The following is a 27,838-nucleotide window of genomic DNA, read 5'->3' on the forward strand; positions in this document are numbered from 1 at the left end:
ACAGCATCTCAACAACAGCAGTGGGGTTTGCTTCAACCGATGGTTACGAACATCCAGACGTGAATCAGCAAGGAGCATTTCTAGTCCCAGTTAGACAAAATCTACGTCAACACGTAAGACAAAACTACAATTCGTGTTGTAGAGAATGTACCTCCTCCTATACGTGTAACTTTCAAGTGGTATGCCTTGTAACTGATGAATGATCTAAGCGTGCTCCCTATGTCAAAGACAATGAGTTGCTCCAGATGCTTCGTGAAACACAAAAGTACCCTTTCACCTGTATCACAAGAACAACGGGTCTCACCTGAGTTCTCTGTACAGGTTACTTTCAAACAGACACACTTTGTCCTAACATCACTTATTCAATGTTTGACCCTTATAGATCAAATGTTACAAGTATGCACAAAACCAGACAAGTATACATTCTAAATTATTGACAGGCATATTAACAAAATTGGATTACTGCAGTGAAATATACTGCATCACGTTACATCGTATTAACAAGCTTTTTAAAAAAGTTGCAGTCTGCTTCACCGTGTATGTAAAACATACTATTGTGTCATTCAAAACGAGTAGGCCATTGCATGCTGGCATCTGAGTGAAAATGTAGCAAATTCTAAACATTACCTACAAACTACACAACTGAGATGACACATCAATCATCGCCTCCTACTGACAGGCTCTTGTCCACATGCAGGCTGGTGCAGGGCCACCATCTTGTGCCACACAGGGGCAGCTGCTACTTGGGGATGCTCTTTGAGTGTTTCAGGCGAGTTACGACACAAAACTCCAAGTTGCTGAGGCGATTAAGCAAGCACCGTGTAAAAGCAATTATTATAACATAGTGAATGCTTGGGAGCTTATTGGCTCTTGCTCCTGGTTAGAGATCTACCCAACCCACGGGCCCACAAAGTGTTCAACTTCACATTCTTGTGATTAAAGGCCTGTGACAAAGGTGCATCTATTGTAGTGACACCGTCTCTGGCTTACACATCTACCGGGTCTCCACCTGACTTTGGATTGTCTCGGAGGAAGTCCACTCAAATCTACACTTCCACAAACTGCTGGGAGTTGCCTCGCTCTGCATCACAGTCAGAATTCTCCTCCTGCTTCACGTTGCCTCCATCGATGTGAAGGTCCCATTTTGGAGTTGAATCTTCATCTTCACATTTCACCTTCACTTCTTCCCTCTTCACCATCACTTCTTCCCTCTTCACCATCACCTCTTCATATTTCACCTCGATACCTTTAAAAGTGTCCAAGCTGGGATTTTCGTCCGGTTCTTGTTTCATAAGGGATGGGCTTATTGTGGCACTTTGACTTTCACAAGCTGATTTCAGATTCCACTCCTTGCAGATCTTCTGATGCTTCCGTGTTCTCTGGTGTACTTGAAGATTTTATGAATGTGCAAATGCCTTCCCGCAGAGTGCACCTGAAGGGTTTCTCTCCCGTGTGTGTTCTCTGGTGTACTTTAAGATGTGATGACTGTGCAAACATCATCCCACACAGAGTGTACCTCAAGGGTTTATCTCCTGTGTCTTTTCTGGTGTACTTGAAGATTTGATTAATGTGCAAATGCCTTCCCGCACACACTGCACTTGAAGGGTTTCTCTCCCGTGTGTTCTCTGGTGTTTTTTAAGAGCAGATGACCGTGAAAATGTCTTCCCACAAACACTGCACTTGAAGGGTTTCTCTACCGTGTGTGTTCTCTGGTGATTTTTAAGAATAGATGAATCTGAAAATGTCTTCCCACACACACTGCACCTGAAGGGTTTCTCTCCCGTGTGTGTTCTCTGGTGTTTTTTAAGAGCAGATGAATCAGAAAATGTCTTCCCACACACACTGCACAAGAAGGGGTTCTCTCCCGTGTGTGTTCTCTGGTGTGTTTTAAGAGCAGATGACCGTGAAAATGTCTTCCCACAAACACTGCACTTGAAGGGTTTCTCTCCCGTGTGTGTTCTCTGGTGTTTTTTAAGAGTAGATGAATCTGAAAATGTCTTCCCACACACACTGCACCTGGAGGGTTTCTCTCCCGTGTGTGTTCTCTGGTGTTTTTTAAGAGCAGATGAATCAGAAAATGTTTTCCCACACACACTGCACTTGAAGGGGTTCTCTCCCGTGTGTGTTCTCTGGTGTCTTTTAAGAGTAGATGAATCAGAAAATGTCTTCACACACACTGCACTTGAAGGGTTTCTCTCCCGTGTGTGTTCTCTGGTGTGTTTTAAGAGCAGATGACCATGAAAATGTCTTCCCACACACACTGCACCTGAAGGGTTTCTCTCCCGTGTGTGTTCTCTGGTGTTTTTTAAGATTAGATGAATATGAAAATGTCCTCCCACACACACTGCACTTGAAGGGTTTCTCTCCCGTGTGTGTTCTCTGGTGTTTTTTAAGAGTAGATGAATCTGAAAATGCCGTCCCACACACACTGCACTTGAAGGGTTTCTCTCCCGTGTGTGTTCTCTGGTGTGTTTTAAGAGCAAACGAATCTGAAAATGCCTTCCCACACACACTGCACTTGAAGGGTTTCTCTCCCGTGTGTGTTCTCTGGTGTTTTTTAAGAGTAGATGAATCTGAAAATGCCATCCCACAAACACTGCACTTGAAGGGTTTCTCTCCCGTGTGTGTTCTCTGGTGATTTTTAAGAATAGATGAATCTGAAAATGTCTTCCCACACACACTGCACCTGAAGGGTTTCTCTCCCGTGTGTGTTCTCTGGTGTTTTTTAAGAGCAGATGAATCAGAAAATGTCTTCCCACACACACTGCACAAGAAGGGTTTCTCTCCCGTGTGTGTTCTCTGGTGTGTTTTAAGAGCAGATGACCGTGAAAATGTCTTCCCACAAACACTGCACTTGAAGGGTTTCTCTCCCGTGTGTGTTCTCTGGTGTTTTTTAAGAGTAGATGAATCTGAAAATGTCTTCCCACACACACTGCACCTGGAGGGTTTCTCTCCCGTGTGTGTTCTCTGGTGTTTTTTAAGAGCAGATGAATCAGAAAATGTTTTCCCACACACACTGCACTTGAAGGGGTTCTCTCCCGTGTGTGTTCTCTGGTGTCTTTTAAGAGTAGATGAATCAGAAAATGTCTTCACACACACTGCACTTGAAGGGTTTCTCTCCCGTGTGTGTTCTCTGGTGTGTTTTAAGAGCAGATGACCATGAAAATGTCTTCCCACACACACTGCACCTGAAGGGTTTCTCTCCCGTGTGTGTTCTCTGGTGTTTTTTAAGATTAGATGAATATGAAAATGTCCTCCCACACACACTGCACTTGAAGGGTTTCTCTCCCGTGTGTGTTCTCTGGTGTTTTTTAAGAGTAGATGAATCTGAAAATGCCGTCCCACACACACTGCACTTGAAGGGTTTCTCTCCCGTGTGTGTTCTCTGGTGTGTTTTAAGAGCAAACGAATCTGAAAATGCCTTCCCACACACACTGCACTTGAAGGGTTTCTCTCCCGTGTGTGTTCTCTGGTGTTTTTTAAGAGTAGATGAATCTGAAAATGCCGTCCCACAAACACTGCACTTAAAGGGTTTCTCTCCCGTGTGTGTTCTCTGGTGTTTTAAATTTTAAGAGTAGATGAATCTGAAAATGTCTTCCCACACACACTGCACCTGGAGGGTTTCTCTCCCGTGTGTGTTCTCAGGTGTTTTTTAAGAGCAGATGAATCAGAAAATGTTTTCCCACACACACTGCACTTGAAGGGGTTCTCTCCCGTGTGTGTTCTCTGGTGTCTTTTAAGAGTAGATGAATCAGAAAATGTCTTCACACACACTGCACTTGAAGGGTTTCTCTCCCGTGTGTGTTCTCTGGTGTGTTTTAAGAGCAGATGACCATGAAAATGTCTTCCCACACACACTGCACCTGAAGGGTTTCTCTCCCGTGTGTGTTCTCTGGTGTTTTTTAAGATTAGATGAATATGAAAATGTCCTCCCACACACACTGCACTTGAAGGGTTTCTCTCCCGTGTGTGTTCTCTGGTGTTTTTTAAGAGTAGATGAATCTGAAAATGCCGTCCCACACACACTGCACTTGAAGGGTTTCTCTCCCGTGTGTGTTCTCTGGTGTGTTTTAAGAGCAAACGAATCTGAAAATGCCTTCCCACACACACTGCACTTGAAGGGTTTCTCTCCCGTGTGTGTTCTCTGGTGTTTTTTAAGAGTAGATGAATCTGAAAATGCCGTCCCACAAACACTGCACTTAAAGGGTTTCTCTCCCGTGTGTGTTCTCTGGTGTTTTAAATTTTAAGAGTAGATGAATCTGAAAATGTCTTCCCACACACACTGCACCTGGAGGGTTTCTCTCCCGTGTGTGTTCTCAGGTGTTTTTTAAGAGCAGATGAATCAGAAAATGTTTTCCCACACACACTGCACAAGAAGGGTTTCTCTCCCGTGTGTGTTCTCTGGTGTGTTTTAAGAGCAGATGACCGTGAAAATGCCTTCACACACACACTGCACTTGAAGGGTTTCTCTCCCGTGTGTGTTCTCTGGTGTGCTTTAAGAGCAAATGAATCTGAAAATGTCTTCACACACACACTGCACTTGAAGGGTTTCTCTTCCGTGTGTGTTCTCTGGTGTGTTTTAAGAGCAGATGACCATGAAAATGTCTTCCCACACACACTGCACCTGAAGGGTTTCTCTCCCGTGTGTGTTCTCTGGTGTTTTTTAAGAGTAGATGAATCTGAAAATGTCCTCCCACACACACTGCACTTGAAAGGTTTCTCTCCCGTGTGTGTTCTCTGGTGTTTTTTAAGAGTAGATGAATCTGAAAATGTCTTCCCACACACACTGCACTTGAAGGGTTTCTCTCTCGTGTGTGTTCTCTGGTGTGTTTTAAGAGCAAACGAATCTGAAAATGCCTTCCCACACACTGCACTTGAAGGGTTTCTCTCCCGTGTGTGTTCTCTGGTGTTTTTTAAGAGTAGATGAATCTGAAAATGCCGTCCCACACACACTGCACTTGAAGGGTTTCTCTCCCGTGTGTGTTCTCTGGTGTTTTTTAAGAGCAGATGAATCAGAAAATGTCTTCCCACACACACTGCACTTGAAGGGTTTCTCTCCCGTGTGTGTTCTCTGGTGTTTTTTAAGAGCAGATGAATCAGAAAATGTCTTCCCACACACACTGCACTTGAAGGGTTTCTCTCCCGTGTGTGTTCTCTGGTGAATTTTAAGAGCAGATGACTGTGAAAATGCCTTCCCACACACAGTGCACTTGAAGGGTTTCTCTCCCGTGCGTGTTCTCTGGTGTTTTTTAAGAGTCGATGAATCTGAAAATGCCTTCCCACACACAGTGCACTTGAAGGGTTTCTCTTCCGTGTGTGTTCTCTGGTGTGTTTTAAGAGCAGATGACCATGAAAATGTCTTCCCACACACACTGCACTTGAAGGGTTTCTCTCCCGTGTGTGTTCTCTGGTGTTTTTTAAGAGTAGATGAATCTGAAAATGCTGTCCCACACACACTGCACTTGAAGGGTTTCTCTCCCGTGTGTGTTCTCTGGTGTTTTTTAAGAGCAGATGAATCAGAAAATGTCTTCCCACACACACTGCACTTGAAGGGTTTCTCTCCCGTGTGTGTTCTCTGGTGTTTTTTAAGAGCAGATGAATCAGAAAATGTCTTCCCACACACACTGCACTTGAAGGGTTTCTCTCCCGTGTGTGTTCTCTGGTGAATTTTAAGAGCAGATGACTGTGAAAATGCCTTCCCACACACAGTGCACTTGAAGGGTTTCTCTCCCGTGTGTGTTCTCTGGTGTTTTTTAAGAGTCGATGAATCTGAAAATGCCTTCCCACACACAGTGCACTTGAAGGGTTTCTCTTCCGTGTGTGTTCTCTGGTGTGTTTTAAGAGCAGATGACCATGAAAATGTCTTCCCACACACACTGCACCTGAAGGGTTTCTCTCCCGTGTGTGTTCTCTGGTGTTTTTTAAGATTAGATGAATATGAAAATGTCCTCCCACACACACTGCACTTGAAGGGTTTCTCTCCCGTGTGTGTTCTCTGGTGTTTTTTAAGAGTAGATGAATCTGAAAATGTCTTCCCACACACACTGCACTTGAAGGGTTTCTCTCCCGTGTGTGTTCTCTGGTGTTTTTTAAGAGTAGATGAATCTGAAAATGCCGTCCCACACGCAGTGCACTTGAAGGGTTTCTCTCCCGTGTGTGTTCTCTGGTGTGTTTTAAGAGCAAACGAATCTGAAAATGCCTTCCCACACACACTGCACTTGAAGGGTTTCTCTCCCGTGTGTGTTCTCTGGTGTTTTTTAAGAGTAGATGAATCTGAAAATGCCGTCCCACACACACTGCACTTGAAGGGTTTCTCTCCCGTGTGTGTTCTCTGGTGTGTTTTAAGAGCAAATGAATCTGAAAATGCCTTCCCACACACACTGCACTTGAAGGGTTTCTCTCCTGTGTGTGTTCTCTGGTGTATTTTAAGAGCAGATGAATCAGAAAATGTCTTCCCACACACACTGCACAAGAAGGGTTTCTCTTCCGTGTGTGTTCTCTGGTGTGTTTTAAGAGCAGATGACCGTGAAAATGTCTTCCCACAAACACTGCACTTGAAGGGTTTCTCTCCCGTGTGTGTTCTCTGGTGTTTTTTAAGAGTAGATGAATCTGAAAATGTCTTCCCACACACACTGCACTTGAAGGGTTTCTCTCCCGTGTGTGTTCTCTGGTGTTTTTTAAGAGCAGATGAATCAGAAAATGTCTTCCCACACACACTGCACTTGAAGGGTTTCTCTCCCGTGTGTGTTCTCTGGTGAATTTTAAGAGCAGATGACTGTGAAAATGCCTTCCCACACACAGTGCACTTGAAGGGTTTCTCTCCCGTGTGTGTTCTCTGGTGTTTTTTAAGAGTCGATGAATCTGAAAATGCCTTCCCACACACAGTGCACTTGAAGGGTTTCTCTCCCGTGTGTGTTCTCTGGTGTTTTGTAAGAGTCGATGAATCTGAAAATGCCTTGTCACACACAGTGCACTTGAAGGGTTTCTCTCCTGTGTGAGTTCTCTGGTGCTGTGTCAAATTTCCAGTCCGATCCGTGCCGTATGCACGCTGGTCGCATTGTTGACTTGTCGTACCGAGTTGCTGTGCTGAGTGCATTTGCTCCATCAGACCAGCGTCAGCTGCAGACAGAAAATAAGAATATCCACACCATCTACACGTCAGTATCGAGCCATGGAGGAATTAATATATACAGTCACACGTGACTTACACGTCTATATTCATTCATGTATTCATGACTAGCTGTACTACCCGGCTTCGCCCGGGACTTGGATCCACCACGTCCGGCCGCCTTTGTCTCCCCAGTGGCGATGTTCACACCACCACAGCAGTTACTCGTTTGAGGCTGAGTCGACCTAGGGGAGGTCCAGAAGCGGTTCAAATAATCATTACCGGTGGTGGCCGTGAGCGGGAATCGAACTCGGGTCGCCGGGTTCGTTGCGCAGCGTAGCGCTAACCGCTACACTACAATGAGTTACTCTTCCACACACACACACAGATACACAGACACACAGACACACACACACAGACACACATACACACACACAGATACAGACACACACAGATACACACACAGACACACACAGACAGATACACACAGACACACACACACACAGACACACACACATACACACACACATACACACACACACAGACACACAAACACACAGACAATGCTAACCGCTACACTACAATGCGTTCCTCTTCCACATGCGAGGGTCACGTGACAGATTTGACGTCACAGCTCACTTGCCGTGCAAAAAATCTATACATTATTGAGCTCCCCCCCCCCCAACAAAAACACAAAAGTGTATTTGTATAATGTCTGCACGGTGTACAGTCTGTAAAGTACCCACATGGCAAATTTCCAGTTTGTTGCATGTCGAGAAGTACGCTAAACATTTTGAACAGACACACACAATCACAACTTTGCCTTTTATATATTTGGAGATGCAGTGAAAAACTTTCCCAAATTCATCACGCGGTTTCAGTATTTTTGATTTTCAGTTTGATTTATTTTGGTTATAGTCCCGTGAGCCATTCGGCTCTTGAATCGGGTGCAACCACAACAAGCAACAAAACAAAAACACGACCAAGAAAATAATCTTACAGTGACTATGTGTGACTGTGCAAACAGCACTGTCATGGCACGCAATGAGAGGGCAAATGTCATAAATATTCCTGTAAGCCCTCGCATCTTCAACATTAATGTTGCCATAGAAACGTTGTGGGGTTTTTTGCTTCATTTAAAAAAAAGAAAAATTATTATCTGTTATTTTTATTTTATTTTCTATCTACGTGACTTTACCGAAAGAACCAAGAAAATGAATTCCTGCAGTCACCAAAGTTTTAAGTCAAAACATTCACACACGTTGACAAAGCCTCACCTTGTGTTGTTGTGGGCAGGTGGCTTCTGATAACAAGAGCGGTATAGCAGCTCAAGCGGGCTTGGCCTGGTAACAAAAGAAAATAAAAACTGCGTGAATATTTACAATAAAACAAAGTTACAAAGTGGCGAGCCGGGTGAAGACAAATTAAACTTAAGCGAGATAATTAAAGTGAACGCAATCAGGCGAGGGCAGGAGGCAAGGCCACGCGTGGCTAGGCCCCGCGTTGTAAAGTTCCAACCGGGACATCGATTCCCATGCTCGCTGCTACTCAACTGACATCCCTACGAGAGAGGCTCTACCTTGGTAAACAACAACAACCACCACCACCACAACCACCACCACGAGAATTTCTCACCTCGGATTTCAGTGCAAGCGCGCACACGGCAGCTTCCTGTTGCCTCGCGACAGCAGGAAGTAGTATGACGTCACTTCCCCCCCACGAGCGGCTCTCTAACTGAATAAATTATATTCTTAGTTTTTTCGGTAAAGTCACGTTGAAGAGAAACAACAAAATAACAAAATATATATAAAACAATAAAAAATTCTCACGACGTTTCGACCATAACTCAAACGGTCATCATGAACACCTGATGATGACCGTTTGAGTTATGGTCGAAACGTCGTGAGAATTTTTTATTGTTTTATATATATTTTGTTATTTTGTTGTTTCTCTTCAACGTGACTTTACCGAAAAAACTAAGAATAAGAATTACTGCAGTCACGAAAGCTTTAAATCAAAATTGAATAAATTATGTTAATAAGGTAGGCCCATATGTCGAGGGATAGGGTCGTAGGCGCTGAACCCGTCGCAATAAACTCGCGACGGCTTTAACGGACACATTATGTTAATGAGCCACCAGTCACTGGGCGTAGCTTTGCCCAAATAAGGATTGCCACTGGAAAGACGTCGGCAGCGACCCAAGCGGAGGTGACGTCACGTTCAAGAGCACGGTGGACGGGTGAATACCTTGGTGACATGACGTCACTATCGAGGTACACGTCCCCATGGCGTTTCACGCCGATGAGGTAATGCAGAGTGGTGACATCACAGAGCGGGGTTGGAGTTTAAGTTGATTTAGATTCATTTTCCATTGCTCCCTCCCTTGGGTGTGTGAGCTCAGCAACAACGTGGACTGTGTGTGTGTACACTGTGTCTGTGTGCACTGTGTGTATACACTGTGTCACTGTGTGTGTACACTGTGTGTGTGTACACTAAGTGTATACACTGTGTGTGTGTACACTGTGTGTGTACACTGTGTGTACACTGTGTGTACACTGTGTGTGTGTGTACACTGTGTGTACACTATGTGTGTGTACACTGTGTGTGTGTACACTGTTTGTGTCCGCATTGAACCAAACCCCCGGCAAGGCCATCTACTTAATGACGAGAGAAAATTCACACGAAATGTCCTTTTCAATGAAGTCTCCAAGATGTAAATTGATACAAGCTTTCAATGAAGAAATAAAATCATCTAATTCAAAACACAACACAATTCAAAGATGTTTCATTTTAAAACTTCAAAACGGAGCATGGGGTACTTGCGTGAATGCGTCCTTCGTGTGCAAATGTTGTGACTTTCCTGGCCTGAAGGCCGTCAATGTGTTGGACCATTAAATGGTGCACAGCATTTCTAGATTTAAAGCTTTCGTGACTGCTAGGATCCATACTCTTTGGTTCTATTGGGTAAAGTCACGTAGGTGAAAATAAAATAACAAAAAATCACGATGTTTCGGCCACAACACAAGCGGCCTTCATCAGGTGAAGGGACGAGCTTGTCTGGAGGACAGCACTGGAGTGGAAGAAGCCACGCTTAGATCACGACATTTAAGCTGTGTGAGAAGAAGACCACGGGCTTTGACAAAGGAATTAGCATATAATTTAGCATTGAAATGGCTCATTGAAATAGCTAAGTTAAAGTATACACATCCGCAGAGGTGCCCCTTGACAAGCTTAAATGTCGTGATCTAAGCGTGGCTTCTTCCACTCCAGCGCTGTCCTCCAGACAGGCTCGTCCCTTCACCTGATGAAGGCCGCTTGTGTTGTGGCCGAAACGTCGTGATTTTTTGTTATTTTATTTTCACCTACGTGACTTTACCCAATAGAACCAAAGGTGCACAGCATCTCAACAACAGCAGTGGGGTTTGCTTCAACCGATAGGTAACGAACATCCAGACGTCAATCAACAAGGCGCATTTCTAGTCCCAGTAGACAAAATCTACGTCAACACGTAAGACAAAACTACAATTTGTGTTGTAGAGAATGTACCTCCTCCTATACGTGTAACTTTCAAGTGGTATGCCTTGTAACTCATGAATGATCCGAGCGTGCTCCCTATTTCAAAGACGATGAGTTGCTCCAGAGGCAGACGCTTCGTGAAACACAAAAGTACCCTTTGACCTGTATCACAAGAACAACGGGTCTCACCCGAGTTATCTGTACAGGTTACTTCCAAAACACACACACTTTGTCCTAACATCACTTATTCAATGTGTGACCCTCAGACAAAATGTTACATGCACGCACACAATCAGACAAGTATTCATTCTAAATTATTGACGGGCATATTAACAAAATTGAATTACTGCAGCGAAATTGACTGCATCACGTTACATCTTATTAACAAGAAAAATACGCACCGTCTGCTTAACAGTGTATGTACAACGTACTATTGTTGCGTCATTCAAAACGAGTAGGCCGTTGCATGCTGGCGTCTGGGTCAAATGTAGCAAATTCTAAATACGCTACAAATAATAGATCACGGCGCTTCGATGGCAACACAAGCAATCGTCATCAGGTGGGACAAGCACAGCAAGAAGAAGAAACTGCTGGAGTAGGCGCCTACTACTTCAGCAGTTTCTCTTGCTGTGGTTGTCCCACCTGACGATTGCTTGTGTTGTGATCTAAACGCCATGATCTGTTATGTTTATACCCACGTGGTGACTTTACCGAAATAACTCAAGAGTGTGGATTCCTGCAGTCACAACAGCTTCGAATCAAGATTACCTACAAACTACACAACTGAGATGACGCATCAATCATCGCCCCCTACTGACAGGCTCTTGTCCACATGCAGGCCGGTGCAGGGCCACCACCCTGTGCCACACAGGGGCAGCTGCTACTTGGGGATGCTCTTCGAGTGATTCAGACGAGGTACGACACGAAACTCCGAGTTGCTGAGGCGGTTAAGCAAGCACCGTGTAAATGCAATTATCATGAGAACATCGTGAATGCTTGGGAGCTTATTAGCTCTCGCTCCTGGTTAGAGATCTACCCAAACCACGGGCCCACAAAGACTGGCTGCTCTTACTCTGCAGGTTGAACTAGGAAGTGAGTGTCCAATTTCACATTATTGTCATTAAAGGCCTGTGACAAAGGTGCATCTATTGGAGCAACATTATATCAAGCTTACACATCTACCGGGTCTCCACTTGACTTTGTATTGTCTCAGAGGAAGTCCACCCACACCTCCACTTCCACAAACTGCTGGGAGTTGCCTCACTCTGCCTCAGTCATAATTCTCCTCCTGCTTCACGATGTGAAGGTCCCATTTTGGAGTTGAATCTTCACCTTCACATTTTACCTTCACTTCTTCGCTCTTCACCATCACCTCTTCACATTTCACCATCACCTCTTCCCTCTTCACCATCACCTCTTCAAATTTCACCTCGATACCTTTAAAAGTGTCCAAGCTGGGATTTTCTTCTGGTTCGTGTTTCATGAGGGATGGGCTCATTGCAGCACTTTGACTTTCACAAGCTGATTTCAGACTCCACTCCTTGTGGATCTTCTGATGCTTCTGTGTTCTCCGGTGTACTTGAAGATTTGATGAGTGTGCAAATGCCTTCCCGCAAACACTGCACTTGAAAGGTTTCTCTCCCGTGTGTACTCTGGTGTTTTTTAAGAGCAGATGACTGTGAAAATGCCTACCCACACACACTACACTTGAAGGGTTTCTCTCCCGTGTGTGTTCTCTGGTGTGATTTAAGACCAGATGACTGTGAAAATGCCTTCCCACACACACTGCACTTGAAGGGTTTCTCTCCCGTGTGTGTTCTCTGGTGTGTTTTAAGAGCAGATGACCGTGAAAATGCCTTCACACAAACACTGCACTTGAAGGGTTTCTCTCCCGTGTGTGTTCTCTGGTGTGTTTTAAGAGTAGATGAATCTGAAAATGTCTTCCCACACACACTGCACCTGAAGGGTTTCTCTCCCGTGTGTGTTCTCTGGTGTTTTTTAAGAGCAGAATCAGAAAATGTCTTCCCACACACACTGCACAAGGATTTCTCTCCCGTGTGTGTTCTCTGGTGTGTTTTAAGAGCAGATGACCGTGAAAATGCCTTCACACACACACTGCACTTGAAGGGTTTCTCTCCCGTGTGTGTTCTCTGGTGTGTTTTAAGAGCAGATGAATCAGAAAATGTCTTCCCACACACACTGCACAAGAAGGATTTCTCTCCCATGTGTGTTCTGTGGTGTTTTTTAAGAGTAGATGAATCTGAAAATGTCTTCCCACACACACTGCACCTGAAGGGTTTCTCTCCCGTGTGTGTTCTCTGGTGTGTTTTAAGAGCAGATGACCGCGAAAATGCCTTCACACACACACTGCACTTGAAGGGTTTCTCTCCCGTGTGTGTTCTCTGGTGTGTTTTAAGAGTAGATGAATCTGAAAATGTCTTCCCACACACACTGCACCTGAAGGGTTTCTCTCCCGTGTGTGTTCTCTGGTGTTTTTTAAGAGCAGAATCAGAAAATGCCTTCCCACACACACTGCACAAGGATTTCTCTCCCGTGTGTGTTTTCTCGTGTGTTTTAAGAGCAGATGAATCAGAAAATGTCTTCCCACACACACTGCACAAGAAGGATTTCTCTCCCATGTGTGTTATGTGGTGTTTTTTAAGAGTAGATGAATCTGAAAATGTCTTCCCACACACACTGCACCTGAAGGGTTTCTCTCCCGTGTGTGTTCTCTGGTGTGTTTTAAGAGCAGATGACCGCGAAAATGCCTTCCCACACACACTGCACTTGAAGGGTTTCTCTCCCGTGTGTGTTCTCTGGTGTTTTTTAATATTAGATGAATCTGGAAATGCCTTCCCACACACACTGCACATGAAGGGTTTCTCTCCCGTGTGTGTTCTCTGGTGTGTTTTAAGAGTAGATGAATCTGAAAATGTCTTCCCACACACACTGCACCTGAAGGGTTTCTCTCCCGTGTGTGTTCTCTGGTGTTTTTTAAGAGCAGAATCAGAAAATGTCTTCCCACACACACTGCACAAGGATTTCTCTCCCGTGTGTGTTCTCTGATGTGTTTTAAGAGCAGATGACCGTGAAAATGCCTTCACACACACACTGCACTTGAAGGGTTTCTCTCCCGTGTGTGTTCTCTGGTGTGTTTTAAGATTAGATGAATCTGGAAATGCCTTCCCACACACACTGCACATGAAGGGTTTCTCTCCCGTGTGTGTTCTCTGGTGTGTTTTAAGAGCAAATGAATCTGAAAATGTCTTCCCACACACACTGCACTTGAAGGGTTTCTCTCCCGTGTGTGTTCTCTGGTGTGTTTTAAGAGCAGATGACCGTGAAAATGCCTTCACACACAGTGCACTTGAAGGGTTTCTCTCCTGTGTGAGTTCTCTGGTGGGTCTGAAGAACTGATGGCCATGCAAATGCCTTGTCACACACAGTGCACTTGAAGGGTTTCTCTCCTGTGCGAGTTCTCTGGTGCTGTGTCAAATTTCCAGTCCGATCCGTGCTGTATGCACGCTGGTCGCATTGTTGACTTGTCGTACCGAGATGCTGTGCTGAGGGCCTTTGCTCCATCAGACCAGCGTCAGCTGCAGACAGAAAATAAGAATATCCACACCATCTACACGTCAGTAACGAGCCATGGAGGAATGAATATATACAGTCACACATGACTTACACGTCTATATTCATTCATGGATTCACGACTAGCTGTACTACCCGGCTTCGCCCGGGACTTGGATCCACCACATCCGGCCGCCTTTGTCTCCCCAGTGGCGATGTTCACACCACAACAGTTACTCGTTTAAGGCTGAGTCGACCTAGGGGAGGCCCAGAAGCGGTTGAATTAATAATCACCGGTGGTGGCCGTGAACGGGAATCAAACTCGGGTCGCCGGGTTCGTAGCGCGGCGTAGCGCTAACCGATACACTACAATGCGTTACGCTTCCACACACAGACAGACACAGACACACACACACAGACACACACACACAGACACACACACACAGATACACACACAGATACACACACACACAGACACACACACAGACACACACAGATACATACACACAGACACAGACAGACACACACACAGATACACACACAGACACACACACAGACACACACACACAGACACACACACACAGACACACAAACACACACAGACACACACACAGACACACACACAGACACACAGACACACACACACAGGCACACACACACAGACACACACACACAGACAACGCTAACCACTACACTACAATGCGTGATGCTTCCACATGCGAGGGTCACGTGACAGATTTGACGTCACAGCTCACTTGCCGTGCAAAAAATCTATGCATTATTGAGCTCCCCCCCCCCCAACAAAAACACAAAAGTGTATTTGTATAATGTTTGTACGGTGTACAGTCTGTAAAGCACCCACATGGCAAATTTACAGTTTGTTGCATGTCGGGAAGTACGCTAAACATTTTGAACAGACAACACACACAATCACAACTTTGCCTTTTATATTTGGAGATGCAGTGAAAAACTTTCCCAAAATTCATCACGCGGTTTCAGTTTTTTGATTTTCAGTTTGATTTATTTTGGTTATAGTCCCGTGAGCCATTCGGCTCTTGAATCGGGTGCAACCACAACAAGCGACAAAACAAAAACACGACCAAGAAAATCATCTTACAGTGACTCTGTGTGACTGTGCAAACAGCACTGTCATGGCACGCAATGAGGGCAAATGTCAAATATTCCTGTAAGCTCTAGCATCTTCAACATTAATGTTGCCATAGAAACGTTGTGGGGTTTTTTGCTTCATTTAAAAAAGAAAAATGATAATCTGTTTTTATTTTATTTTCTATCTACGTGACTTTACCGAAAGAACCAAGAATATTAATTCCTGCAGTCACCAAAGTTTTAAGTCAAAACATTCACACACGTTGACAAAGCCTCACCTTGTGTTGTTGTGGGCAGGTCGCTTCTGATAACAAGAGCGGTATAGCAGCTCAAGCGGGCTTGGCCTGCTAACAAAAGAAAATACAAACTGCGTGAATATTTGCAATAAAACAAAGTTACAAAGTGGCGAGCCGGGTGAAGACAAATTAAGCTTAAGCGAGATAATTAAAGTGAACGCAATCAGGCGAGGGCAGGAGGCAAGGCCCCGCGTGGCTAGGCCCCGCGTTGTAAAGTTCCAACCTGGACATCGATTCCTATGCTCGCTGCTACTCAATTGACATCCCTACGAGAGAGAGAGGCTCTACCTTGGTAAACAACAACAACCACAACCACCACCACAACCACAACAATCGCAATGAGAATTTCTCACCTCGGATTTCAGTGCAGGAAGCGATAGCTTCCTGTTACCTCGTGACGTCACGCAGCAGCAGGTGCCACGACGTCACATCCGGGGTACGAGACACGCTCCTCCCACAATGAGCGGCTCCGTAACTGAATAAATTAGAGAATAAATAAATTATGTTAATGTCACTCGTCCCATTTGTCGTGGGCAATGAACTCGTCGCAATAAACTCGCGACGGCTTTAACGAACACATTATGTTAATGAGTTGCCGTCACTGGGCGTAGCTTTGCCCAAATAAGGCTTGGCACTGGAACGCAATCGGCAGTGACCCAAGCGGAGGTGACGTCACGCTCAAGATCGCGGTGGAATACCTTGGTGACATGACGTCACTAGCGAGGTACACCTCCCCCTGGCGTTTCACGCCGATGAAGTAATGCTGAGTGGTGACGTCACAGAGCGGGATTGGAGTTTAAGTTGATTTATATTCATTTTCCATTGCTCCCTCCCTTGGGTGTGTGGGCTCAGCTACAACAACAACGTGGACATTATTTGTATACACTGTGTGTGTACACTGTGTGTGTATACACTGTGTGTGTTTACACTGTGTGTGTGTACACTGTGTGTGTGTGTACACTGTGTGTGTGTACACTGTGTGTGTAGTGGGGGGCACAGGTGGTGCATTGGCCAGTCATCTCAGTCAGTCGACCCATGGCATCTTTTCATCAATTTTTTTTCAATTTATTATTTTTATTTATTATTTTTTTATTATTAAAATGTTAATTTATTATTTTTATCTTTTATTTTTCTATCTACGTGACTTTACCTAAAGAACCAGGAATATGGTAGTGCATTCTCTATTTATTGCTGAGGTTCAAAGTTCAAATCCGACAGGCACATCTGGCTACTCCAGTAACATTCACAACAACATGCGCAGTCTGCTTAACAGCGGATGTCAAACAAACCACTGTGTCACTCACAACGCACATTGCATGTTGGTGTCACGGTCAAAATTGTGGCAATTCCAGTAATGATCGCCCCCTACCGACAGACTCATGCCACGTGCAGGTCGGTGCAGGGTCACCTTGTGCCACACAGGGGCAGCTGCCGCTAGGGGGCGCCCTTCCATTGTTTGAGATGAGGTTCGATACGAAACATCGAGTTGCTGAGTGCAATTAGGCAAGCGACTTATGAGTGCAAATATGTTGTTTATAACGTAGTGAATGCTTGGGATCTTAATTGTCTCTCGCTCCTGCTCACAGATTTACCCAGCCCACAGCTCCACAGATGCCAGCCGCTCCTCCTGGGCAGGTTCGGTTACGTACGGTGAGAAATAAGTTCCAGATACACAGAGACTCACACAGAGACTCACACAGAGACTCACACAGATACACACACAGAGACTCACACAGAGACACACACAGAGACTCACACAGAGACACACACAGATACACACACACAGACTCACACAGAGACACACACAGAGACTCACACAGATACACACACAGAGACACACACAGATACACACACAGATACACACACAGATACACACACAGAGACTCACACAGAGACACACAAATACACACACAGAGACTCACACAGATACACACACACAGACTCACACAGAGACCCATAGATTATCACGGTTGCCTACATACGGTGCGAAATAAGTTCCAGATACACACACAGAGACTCACACAGACCCATAGATTATCACGGTTGGCTAGGTATGGTGCGAAAGAAGTTATATACACACACAGAGACCCATGGGTTAACACAGTTTGCTACGTACGGTGCGAAAGTTACAGATAAACGAGTTTGAGTCGCGGGCCGTGGAAGTTGAACAGGCGCGTGTTGCTACTGACAGTCGTTGAATACGGTTGGATAGACGCTGATAGACACACACACAGACAAGACAGGTGGACAGACACAGACAAGAGGAACACAGAGACGACAGAGAGACACAGGCAGAGAGAAACACAGAGGCAAACAGACGACACAGACGGACAGAGACAGAGAGATGTTGAATCGAACACACTGAACTCGCTCCATTGAAAGAGATTCCTCGATCTTCGCAATGCCTGGAAGTCGTTCTTATTTTTATTGATTTAATTGCGTGTGGTGTGTACGTGCAAGCAATGTGGGATATCGATGTACACAGATATGAACAAGATCAGCAGACAAGACGTCTTTAATTTAATCGGTCTCTCCACGAAACAAAGGAATGTTTAACACGAAATATAAATCCCACGGCCTTCGTGCGAGTCCATAATTACTGCAGCATTGCTTCAGTGCAAGCCAACTGTGGACCGGTTTTGGTGGACACTGTGTGTGTACACTGTGTGTGTACACTGTGTGTGTACACTATGTGTGTACACTGTGTGTGTACACTATGTGTGTGTGTGTACACTGTGTATATACACTGTGTGTACACTGTGTGTGTGTACACTGTGTGTGTGTACACTGTGTGTGTACACTATGTCTGTGTACACTGTGTATATACACTGTGTGTACACTGTGTGTGTGTACACTGTGTGTGTACACTATGTGTGTGTACACTATGTATATACACTGTGTGTACACTGTGTGTGTGTACACTGTGTGTGTGTACACTGTGTGTACACTGTGTGTGTACACTGTGTGTACACTGTGTGTGTGTACACTATGTGTGTGTACACTGTGTGTGTGTGTACACTGTGTGTGTGTACACTGTGTGTGCAAGCCAACTGTGGACCGGTTTTGGTGGACAATGTCTCAACAGCAGCGGGGCTTGCTTCAAGCCATGGTTGTGAACATCCAGACCTTAATCAGCAAGGAGCATTTCTAGTCCAAGTTCGACAAAATCTACTTCAACACGTAAGACAAAATTACAATTCGTGTTGTAGAGAATGTACCTCCTCCTATACGTGTAACTTTCAAGTGGTATGCCTTGTAACTGATGAATGATCCGAGCGTGCTCCCTATTTCAAAGACAATGAGTTGCTCCAGATGCTTCATGGAACACAAAACACCGTTTGACCTGTATCACAAGAACAACGGGTCTCACCTGAGTTCTCTGTACAGGTTACTTTCAAACACACACACACACACTTTGTCCTAACATCACTTATTCAATGTTTGACCCTCAGACAAAATGTTACATGCACGCGCACAATCAGACAAGTATTCACTTTAAATTATTGACGGGCATATTAACAACATTGAATTACTGCAGTGAAATATCCTGCAACAGGTTACATCGTAACAACAAGAAGTTATTTTACAAATACGCACCGTCTGCTTAACAGTGTATGTACACCGTACTATTGTTGCGTCATTCAAAACGAGTAGGCCGTTGCATGCTGGCGTCTGGGTCAAAATGTAGCAAATTCTAAATATTACGCTACAAATAATAGATCACGGCGTTTAGATCGCAACACAAGCAATCGTCATCAGGTGGGACAAGCACAGCAGCAAGAAGAAGAAACTGAACTAGGCGCCTACTTCAGTGACGTCACGCTCAAGGGCGCGGTGGACGGGGGTGGGGTGAATGCCTTGGTGGCATGACGTCACTAACAAGGCACACCTCCCCCTGGCGTTTCACGCCGATGAGGTCATGCTGAGTGGTGACGTCACAGAGCGGGGATGGAGTTTTATGTTGATTTAGATTAATTTTCCATTGCTCCCTCCCTTGGGTGCGTGGGCTCAGCTACAACAACGTGGACATTATTGTGTATACACTGTGTGTGTGTGTACACTGTGTGTGTATACACTATGTGTATACACTGTGTGTGTGTGTACACTGTGTGTATACACTGTGTCTCTGTGTGTGTGTGCCTGTGTCTCTGTGTGTGTGTGCCTGTGTCTGTGTGTGTGAGGGTGGCGTTTGTGCACAGACTGCCCTATATGACATCATAACAACAATCTGGACCACTGGACGGGTTCCGCAGGATTGGAAGGATGCCCTGGTGGTCCCCCTCTTTAAGAAGGGGACCGCACAGACTGTAACAACTACAGGGGCATCTCACTCCTCAGTGTGCCAGGAAAGGTCCTGGCAAGGATTATTCAACATCGCCTTGCCAGGCACGCTGAGGAGAGGCTTGCGGAGCCCCAATGCGGTTTCAGGAAAGGGCGGTCCTGCACAGATGTCATATTTTCTGTCCGTCTGCTACAGCAGAGATGTAGGGAATTCCAACAAGACCTACATCTCTGCTTTATTGACCTGGTCAAGGTCTATGATACCATCAGTAGGCCTGGGCTCTGGGTTGTTCTTCGTGCTTTTGGAGTCCCTGACCCTCTGCTCACGATCATTAAGGACCTTCATGATGGTGAGCGGGCCCGGGTAAAAAAACTACATAGCCGGGAGTCAGAGCCATTCCCTGTACACCTTGGGGTGCGACAGGGATGTCCTCTGGCTCCCACATTATTTAACATCTATTTTGACCACGTAGTTCATGAAGCCTTCAATAGCTGTACCGGGGAATCTCCATTTGGTACAGATATAATGGAGGCTGATTGATGCCCGGGTGCGGTCAAGTGATGGCTCCCTATTGCTCAACCACGTTATGTATGCTGATGATTTGGTAATAGCTGCTCATTCAGAGGAGGAGTTGGAGACGCTGCTGCTGAGACTTTACCATCAGCCCCACCAAAACTAAGCACCTGCCTGGATATTTTGTACCATCGGACACTCCACCCCCACAACTCCCATTCGGTGATGGGGCAGTTGTGGAGAGAGTGGAGAGTTTCCCATACCTGGGCAGTGTGCTAATGACAGGCTCCAGTTTAACAGCAGAGGTCTCACTCCGAATCAGTCGAGCGGCAATCTCTTTTCATCGGTTGCGTAACACTGTGTGGAATCTACCTGGTCTGTCACTCCGCACTAAGCTTCAGGTCTTCTCGGCCACGGTCATTCCCTCCCTTCTCTACGCTTGCGAAACGTGGATCCCCTTAATGGAGCATCTTCGCTGGATGGAAACATTTAGGCTGGCCTGCCTACGATCCATCCTGGGTTTAACCAGGCTGGATTGTGTGAGGAGCTCAAAAATCCTTGAAAGATCTGGGCAAGGTCCCATCGGTGAGCTCCTCTGGCAGGCAAGGCAACGTTGGCTGGGTAATGTAGCCCGCATGCCCAGCCACCGCATGCCGAAACAGCTTTTGTTCGGCTAAACGGGCGCGGCACGGGCTAGAGAAGAGATGGAGTGATGTGGTACAGGAGGACGTGGAGTTGAGTGGACTTGCCGATGACTGGTACGAGCGGTGTCAAGATCGGCCTCTGTGGAGGAGGCTCGTGAAGGACGCTATTGGGCAGTTGGAGGCAGTCCCCCTCCAACAACAACGGAGGGCGGAGGAGCGATGCTCACAACAACGAGCGGAGCGCCGGGTGGCTGAAGCACAGCAGGTTGGCACAGTAGGGGGCACAGGTGGTGCACCAGCCATTCATCTCAGTCAGTCGACCCGTGGCACCTGGGTCTGCCCCGTGACCTCCTGCCCGCGGGCGTACGACACTTCACGTGGCCTCAAGGTGCACATAGTCTGGCACAAGCGTCGTGCTGACGTCACCGCCACTTAGTGGCGAATGGCGGTTGTTGTTGTTGTGTCTGTGTGTGTGTCTGTATCTGTGTGTGTATCTGTGTGTCTGTGTGTGGGGTGTTTGTGGCGTGTCTGTGTGTGTGTGGTGTGTCTGTGTGTGGTGTGTGTAGTGCATGTGGCGTGTCTGTGTGTGTGTAGTGTCTCTGTGTGTAGTGTGTGGCGTGTCTGTGTGTGGTGTGTGTGGCTTGTCTGTGTGTGTGTGGTGTGTAGTGTCTCTGTGTGTGTGGTGTGTGTATCTGTGTGTCTGTGTGTATCTGTGTGTGGTCCGGCAAAACAACCCCCTACCTCCTCGCGGTGCCGGACGGGCAACTCTGTCGTGGACAGCGCTGTGGGGGGAGATCCAATTTTGATTGGCTCCTCCCCTCATGGCATATGTGTCCACCACAGGGGCTAAACGGGGGCTCTAGACGGGTGCGAGGGGCTGGTAACCCCTCCACCTTCAATTAATTACCACGAAACCACGAATTAAACTGAAATATGTAACAACTAAGCTTGTGCCGGAGGCCCCGGGGGGCCAGGCGTCTATGACGTCTCCTGGCCAAACCCCAATTGGCGGAGCCAGGAGATTGAATACCTACCCTCGGGGCTACTCCAGAAACAACGAAAAGCCACTACGGGTGGCCACGTGGAATGTTCGAACGCTCACTGCAGAGGAGAGGCTGCCACTCCTCTGTCGGGAGCTGGACCGGTATCGCCTGGATCTATGCGGCATTCAGGAGGTCCGGTGGACCGGCTCTGGCTCCTGCCACCATGAGGGGTGGACAGTCCTCTACTCGGGGCAGCAGACTGCCAAACAACAGGGTGTGGGTCTTCTTTTGAACAAAAGAATGAAGGGGGCGTGGGAGCGTGGCGGTGAGGTGTGGGAAGCTGTAAGCCCCAGGCTACTTTGGGCTCGCCTTCCCATCAACCGGAGGCGAGGAATGGTGGTCGTGGTTACTTATGCCCCCACCGAAGATGAACATCCGTGGAGGGATGCAGGCAAAGCCGATGAGTCAGATGCCTTCTATGACCTCCTGTCACAGGTGCTGGCTAAAGTGGCCCCTCGGGATAGAGTCATCATGTTGGGTGACTTCAATGCCCGAGTTGGTCATGATACTGGCACCTGGTCTGGAGTGATTGGAGGGCATGGGCCAGATCAGCTCAATAACAACGGTAGGAGGCTGCTAGATTTTTGTGCAGCCCATGGGCTTGTAATTACCAACACGCTGTTCCGGCATCGGCGCATCCACACAACATCATGGATGCATGCCGGGTCCAAGCAAGAACATCTGCTGGACTACATAGTGACGGACCAGCGAATGCGAGCCCATGTCCTTGACACCAGGACCTACCGTGGAGCTGATCTGCCCTCTGACCATCGACTAGTCATCTGTAAGATGCGCCTGCCATTCTTCCACTCCGGTGGTGGGTGTACACCCAGGACCCCATTCCAACCTAAAGTGGCCTGGTCTCAGTTATCTGATGAAAGTTGCAAGCGAGAATTTCATCATCGCTTGCGGCTGGGATTGGCATCGTCCCCGACTCCTCCTGATGTCGAGGGTAAATGGGCGAGGTTTAGGACTGTGACTCATGCAGCTGCAATGGCTGCTTTGGGTACGCGGTCCAGACCTCCCCAGACACCCTGGATGACAGAGGAGTTGTTCAGGATGGTTGAGAAAAAGCGACAGGCCCACTGTCATCGGCTACAGAATCCCACGTCAGAGAATGAGGAGGCTTACCGCAGCCTTCGCTCGGAGGTTCGGAGAGCCGTGAGGCGCTGCAAGGATGGGTGGTGGTCGCGGGTTGCTGAGGAGATGGAGTCTGCCTCAGTGGCCCGTGATCACAAATCTCTATTTAACTCCATCAAAAAAGTAACCTGCAGCACCACACCTGTTACCATCAATAGGGGAAAAAACGGTGATCCAATTTCCGACCCCCAGGAACAGGTTCGCAGATTTGCTGAGCATTTCTGTGAGGTCCTGGGGAAGGGAATATCCCTCAGCCAGGAAAACATTGTGGCACAAAGTGAGGATGACCCTGCTGAGGCTGCGGTGCCTCAAATATTGGATGAAGTCACCCCCTGTGAGTGGCTGGCTGAGGTGCCATCTGCTGAGGAAGTATTGAAGGCGATCCAGAGTCTGAGACCAGGAAAGGCAGCGGGCAGAGATGATCTCCCAAGCGAAATGCTGAGGGAGGGTGGCGTTTGTGCACAGACTGCCCTATATGACATCATAACAACAGTCTGGACCGCTGGACGGGTTCCGCAGGATTGGAAGGATGCCCTGGTGGTCCCCCTTTTTAAGAAGGGGGACCGCACAGACTGTAACAACTACAGGGGCATCTCACTCCTCAGTATGCCGGGAAAGATCCTGGCAAGGATTATTCAGCATCGCCTTGCCAGGCACGCTGAGGAGAGGCTTGCGGAGCCCCAATGCGGTTTCAGGAAAGGGCGGTCCTGCACAGATGCCATATTTTCTGTCCGTCTGCTACAGCAGAGGTGTAGCGAATTCCAACAAGACCTACATCTCTGCTTTATTGACCTGGTCAAGGCCTATGATACCATCAGTAGGCCTGGGCTCTGGGTCGTTCTTCGTGCTTTTGGAGTCCCTGACCCTCTGCTCACGATCATTAAGGACCTTCATGATGGTGAGCGGGCCCGGGTAAAACTACGTGGCCGGGAGTCAGAGCCATTCCCTGTACACCTTGGGGTGCGACAGGGATGTCCTCTGGCTCCCACATTATTTAACATCTATTTTGACCACGTAGTTCGTGAAGCCTTCAATAGCTGTACCGGGGGAATCTCCATATGGTACAGATATAATGGGAGGCTAATCGATGCCCGGGTGCGGTCAAGGGATGGCTCCCGATTGCTCAACCACGTTATGTATGCTGATGACTTGGTAATAGCTGCTCAGTCAGAGGAGGAGTTGGAGACGCTGCTGCTGAGACTGGAGCGTGCCACTAAGAGGTGGGGCCTTACCATCAGCCCCACCAAAACTAAGCACCTGCCTGGGTATTTTGTACCATCGGACACTCCACCCCCACAACTCCCAATCGGTGATGGGGCAGTTGTGGAGAGAGTGGAGAGTTTCCCATACCTGGGCAGTGTGCTTATGACTGGCTCCAGTTTAACAGCAGAGGTCTCACTCCGAATCAGTCGAGCGGCAATATCTTTTCATCGGTTGCGTAACGCTGTGTGGAAGCTACCTGGTCTGTCGCTCCGCACTAAGCTTCAGGTCTTCTCGGCCACGGTCATTCCCTCCCTTCTCTACGCTTGCGAAACGTGGACCCCCTAATGGAACATCTTCGCCGGTTAGAAACATTTAGGCTGGCCTGCCTACGATCCATCCTGGGTTTAACCAGACTGGATTGTGTGAGGAGCTCACAAATCCTTGAAAGATCTGGGCAGGGTCCCATCGGTGAGCTCCTCCGGCAGGCAAGGCTGCGATGGCTGGGTCATGTAGCCCGCATGCCCAGCCACCGCATGCCGAAACAGTTTTTGTTTGGCCGGATTGAGGGGGCTAAGCGGGCGCGGCACGGGCTAGAGAAGAGATGGAGTGATGTGGTACAGGAGGACGTGGAGCTGAGTGGACTTGCCGATGACTGGTACCAGCGGTGTCAAGATCGGCCTCTGTGGAGGAGGCTCGTGAAGGATGCTACTGGGCAGTTGGAGGCAGTCGCCCTCCAACAACAACGGAGGGCGGAGGAGCGACGCTCACAACAACGAGCGGAGCGCCGGGTGGCTAAAGCACAGCAGGTTGGCACAGTAGGGGGTACAGGTGGTGCATCAGCCAGTCATCTCAGTCAGTCGACCCGTGGCACCTGGGTCTGCCCCGTGACCTCCTGCCAGCGGGCGTTCGACACTTCACGTGGCCTCAGGGTGCACATAGCCTGGCACAAGCGTCGTGGTGACGTCACCGCCACTTAGTGGCGAATGGCGGTTGTTGTTGTTGTTGTATCTGTGTGTGGTGTGTGTGGTGTGTGTGGCGTGTCTGTGTGTGTGTAGTGTGTGTGGCGTGTCTGTGTGTGTGTAGTGTCTGTGTAGTGCGTGTGGTGTGTGTGGCGTGTCTGTGTGTGTGTGGTGTGTGTGTAGTGTCTCTGTGTGGTGTGTGTCTCTGTCTGTGTGTGTAGTGTCTCTGTGTGTCTCTGTGTTTCTGTGTAACCGGTCCTGGGACTCACCGAGGTCTTCTCTGCAGGCTCCACCGCCACTATTTGGTGCTCGCAAAGTGGCAGTGGTCCCCCCACCACGGGGGGGGGGACAGTGGGGGGGGGGGCTCTGGGAGTTTGTTGCCAATTTTCGCGTTCCATCTCCCCGAGGACGCGAGGCTTGCGGAGCCCCCGGGGGTGGAAATCCCGCGGCGTTTTTCTCTCTCCACTGGGCAGCCCCCTTGCCAGGAAGGTCGACTGGACGGTAATGCATGCAGGGTCCCTCCCCCCCTACCGCACTGGCAAATAACATAAACCCATAACACAACATCGCTTAATAGCTTATTGTTACATCTCTCGTCATCAGAGGACAAGGCGCGTGATGTTGAATTGTGTTTATTTAAATGTTGTGTATGTAACCTTGAAATGGATTTGATGTTGCCTGCGGGCAGAGTCGCAGCACCCTTAAAAACAAATTAGCTCAATGACTCTTCAGATTTGAAGCTGTCGTGACTGAAAGGATTCATACTCTTTGGTTTTGTCGGTAAAGTCACGTAGGTGAAAAAATAAATAAAATAAATGAAAACTAAATTTAGTTTTAATTTCAAAATAAATAAAATAAAAGAAAACTAAATGTAGTTTTCATTTATTTTATTTTATTTATTTGAAAACTAAATGTAGTTTTCATTTATTTTATTTATTTTGTACGTACGTGACTTTACCGAAAAAACCAAAGAGTATAGCTCAATGACCTTTACTCGGGAACCAATTTATTATTCTGACTTCAGAACTGTCCATGGCAGGAAAATCAAGGGAGGCAGGGAGGGTAGGAGGGGGAGTGGGAGGGAGGAGGAGAGTCCTACTAAATCCGAATTTTCCATCTCCCGTGGTGGCACGCAAGCCAGAGAGATTAGGAACCGTGTCGTATTTGGATCAATTAAAATGGACAGGAGTCAACAAGATACACCGCTCACTCTCACCGGGGCTAGGGCCTCAACTTGGCCGTTTGAGCTGCGTGTCTCCGAATCAATCAATCATTCGTGAGTTCACATTCCAGCCATGGGCAACTCGACCTCATCATTGTGGGCATAATTTTACACGACATCATTGGTAGCTTTGATTGCCCGTGTGTCTGCGAGTCAGTGTTGGTCGTCATGTTGGTCGTACAGAGCCGAGTAAGGGCACATTCTGACCGGTACTATTGATGGGCTATATCTGACCTACGACCTACGACCCAAGTCAAAACAAGTGAGCACAATCGGTGTCCGTGATAACGATGGGCATTGAGAGTTAAAGTTGCCGTTTCTGCTGCTGCTGCCGACGACGACGATGATGAGTTAACGATGATGATGCATAATCGATGTTTGGGCGAGGTCACTTCATGACGATGAACCCTTCAAAATTGCCATCGTAAAAACCCCCCCACCCACAGCCACACAGACGCAGGTGTCACGTGTGCGAGCGCTTTCACGATCGTTCGGCGGCGACCGATGTGCACGTGACCCGCGATGCGGGCCACGTGCGGGCGGCAGCGATGGGGAGGTGGATCACCGCACGAACGCTGCGAAACTCCCTCGCCCGTGAGCGCCGAGGAGGCGCCCATAACCCCTGGCTCGCCAGCAGAAGGCGGTGCAGCAATCGTGGATTAACCGCCATGCCTTTTGGCTGCTGTCCGTTCGTATAAAAATGCTGCGCGCGTTGAGCTTTTGATCGCACCGTACGTAGCCAACCGTGCAAAATCAGAGGCGTGGGTGGAGTGTTTCCCCCCTCGCGCAAGGAGCGGCTTTTCTCCGGGTGCTCAGGTTTCCTCCTACGCTTGTTCACACGACTCATTCATTGGCTGACAATATCCTGCGATTAAAAATAAATGAAAAACCCAAATGTCGAAGGTGCCCTACTAAGTGGAGAGTCCCCGTGACACTGCGTAACTTCCTGGATAATGAAATTATCATCATTTACACTCCGCACCCAGTTGGGTTTTTTTTGCTGTCGTCTGACGTACCGATTTGGGGAGGCATCACGCGCGTGCAGGGGCAGAGCCACAGGGGCGGGGCTGGGAGGGCCTAGCCCCCCCTGAAAGTTTGGGAAAGTCGGTCATCGGGGTAACCGGATATGCGGCTGCTGCAAAATGCTGCAGGCTGCCACCTTGTGCTGCCCTGCAGGCTGCCACCTTGTGTGCTGCCCTGCAGGCTGCCACCTTGTGTGCTGCCCTGCAGGCTGC

General features: G+C 47.6%; 1 pseudogene; it reads right to left on the minus strand.

The window, feature by feature from the left end:
• Positions 1-204: 204 nt before the first annotated feature.
• Positions 205-27,220, minus strand: LOC142920767 (uncharacterized; annotated as a pseudogene).
• Between the last annotated feature and the right edge of the window lie 618 nt (positions 27,221-27,838).

Source organism: Petromyzon marinus, unplaced genomic scaffold (assembly GCF_048934315.1).
Source record: "Petromyzon marinus isolate PM22_M1 ecotype Great Lakes invasive population unplaced genomic scaffold, UKy_Petmar_22M1.pri1.0 PM_G_Scaffold_75, whole genome shotgun sequence".
Taxonomy (NCBI): Eukaryota; Metazoa; Chordata; class Hyperoartia; order Petromyzontiformes; family Petromyzontidae; genus Petromyzon; species Petromyzon marinus.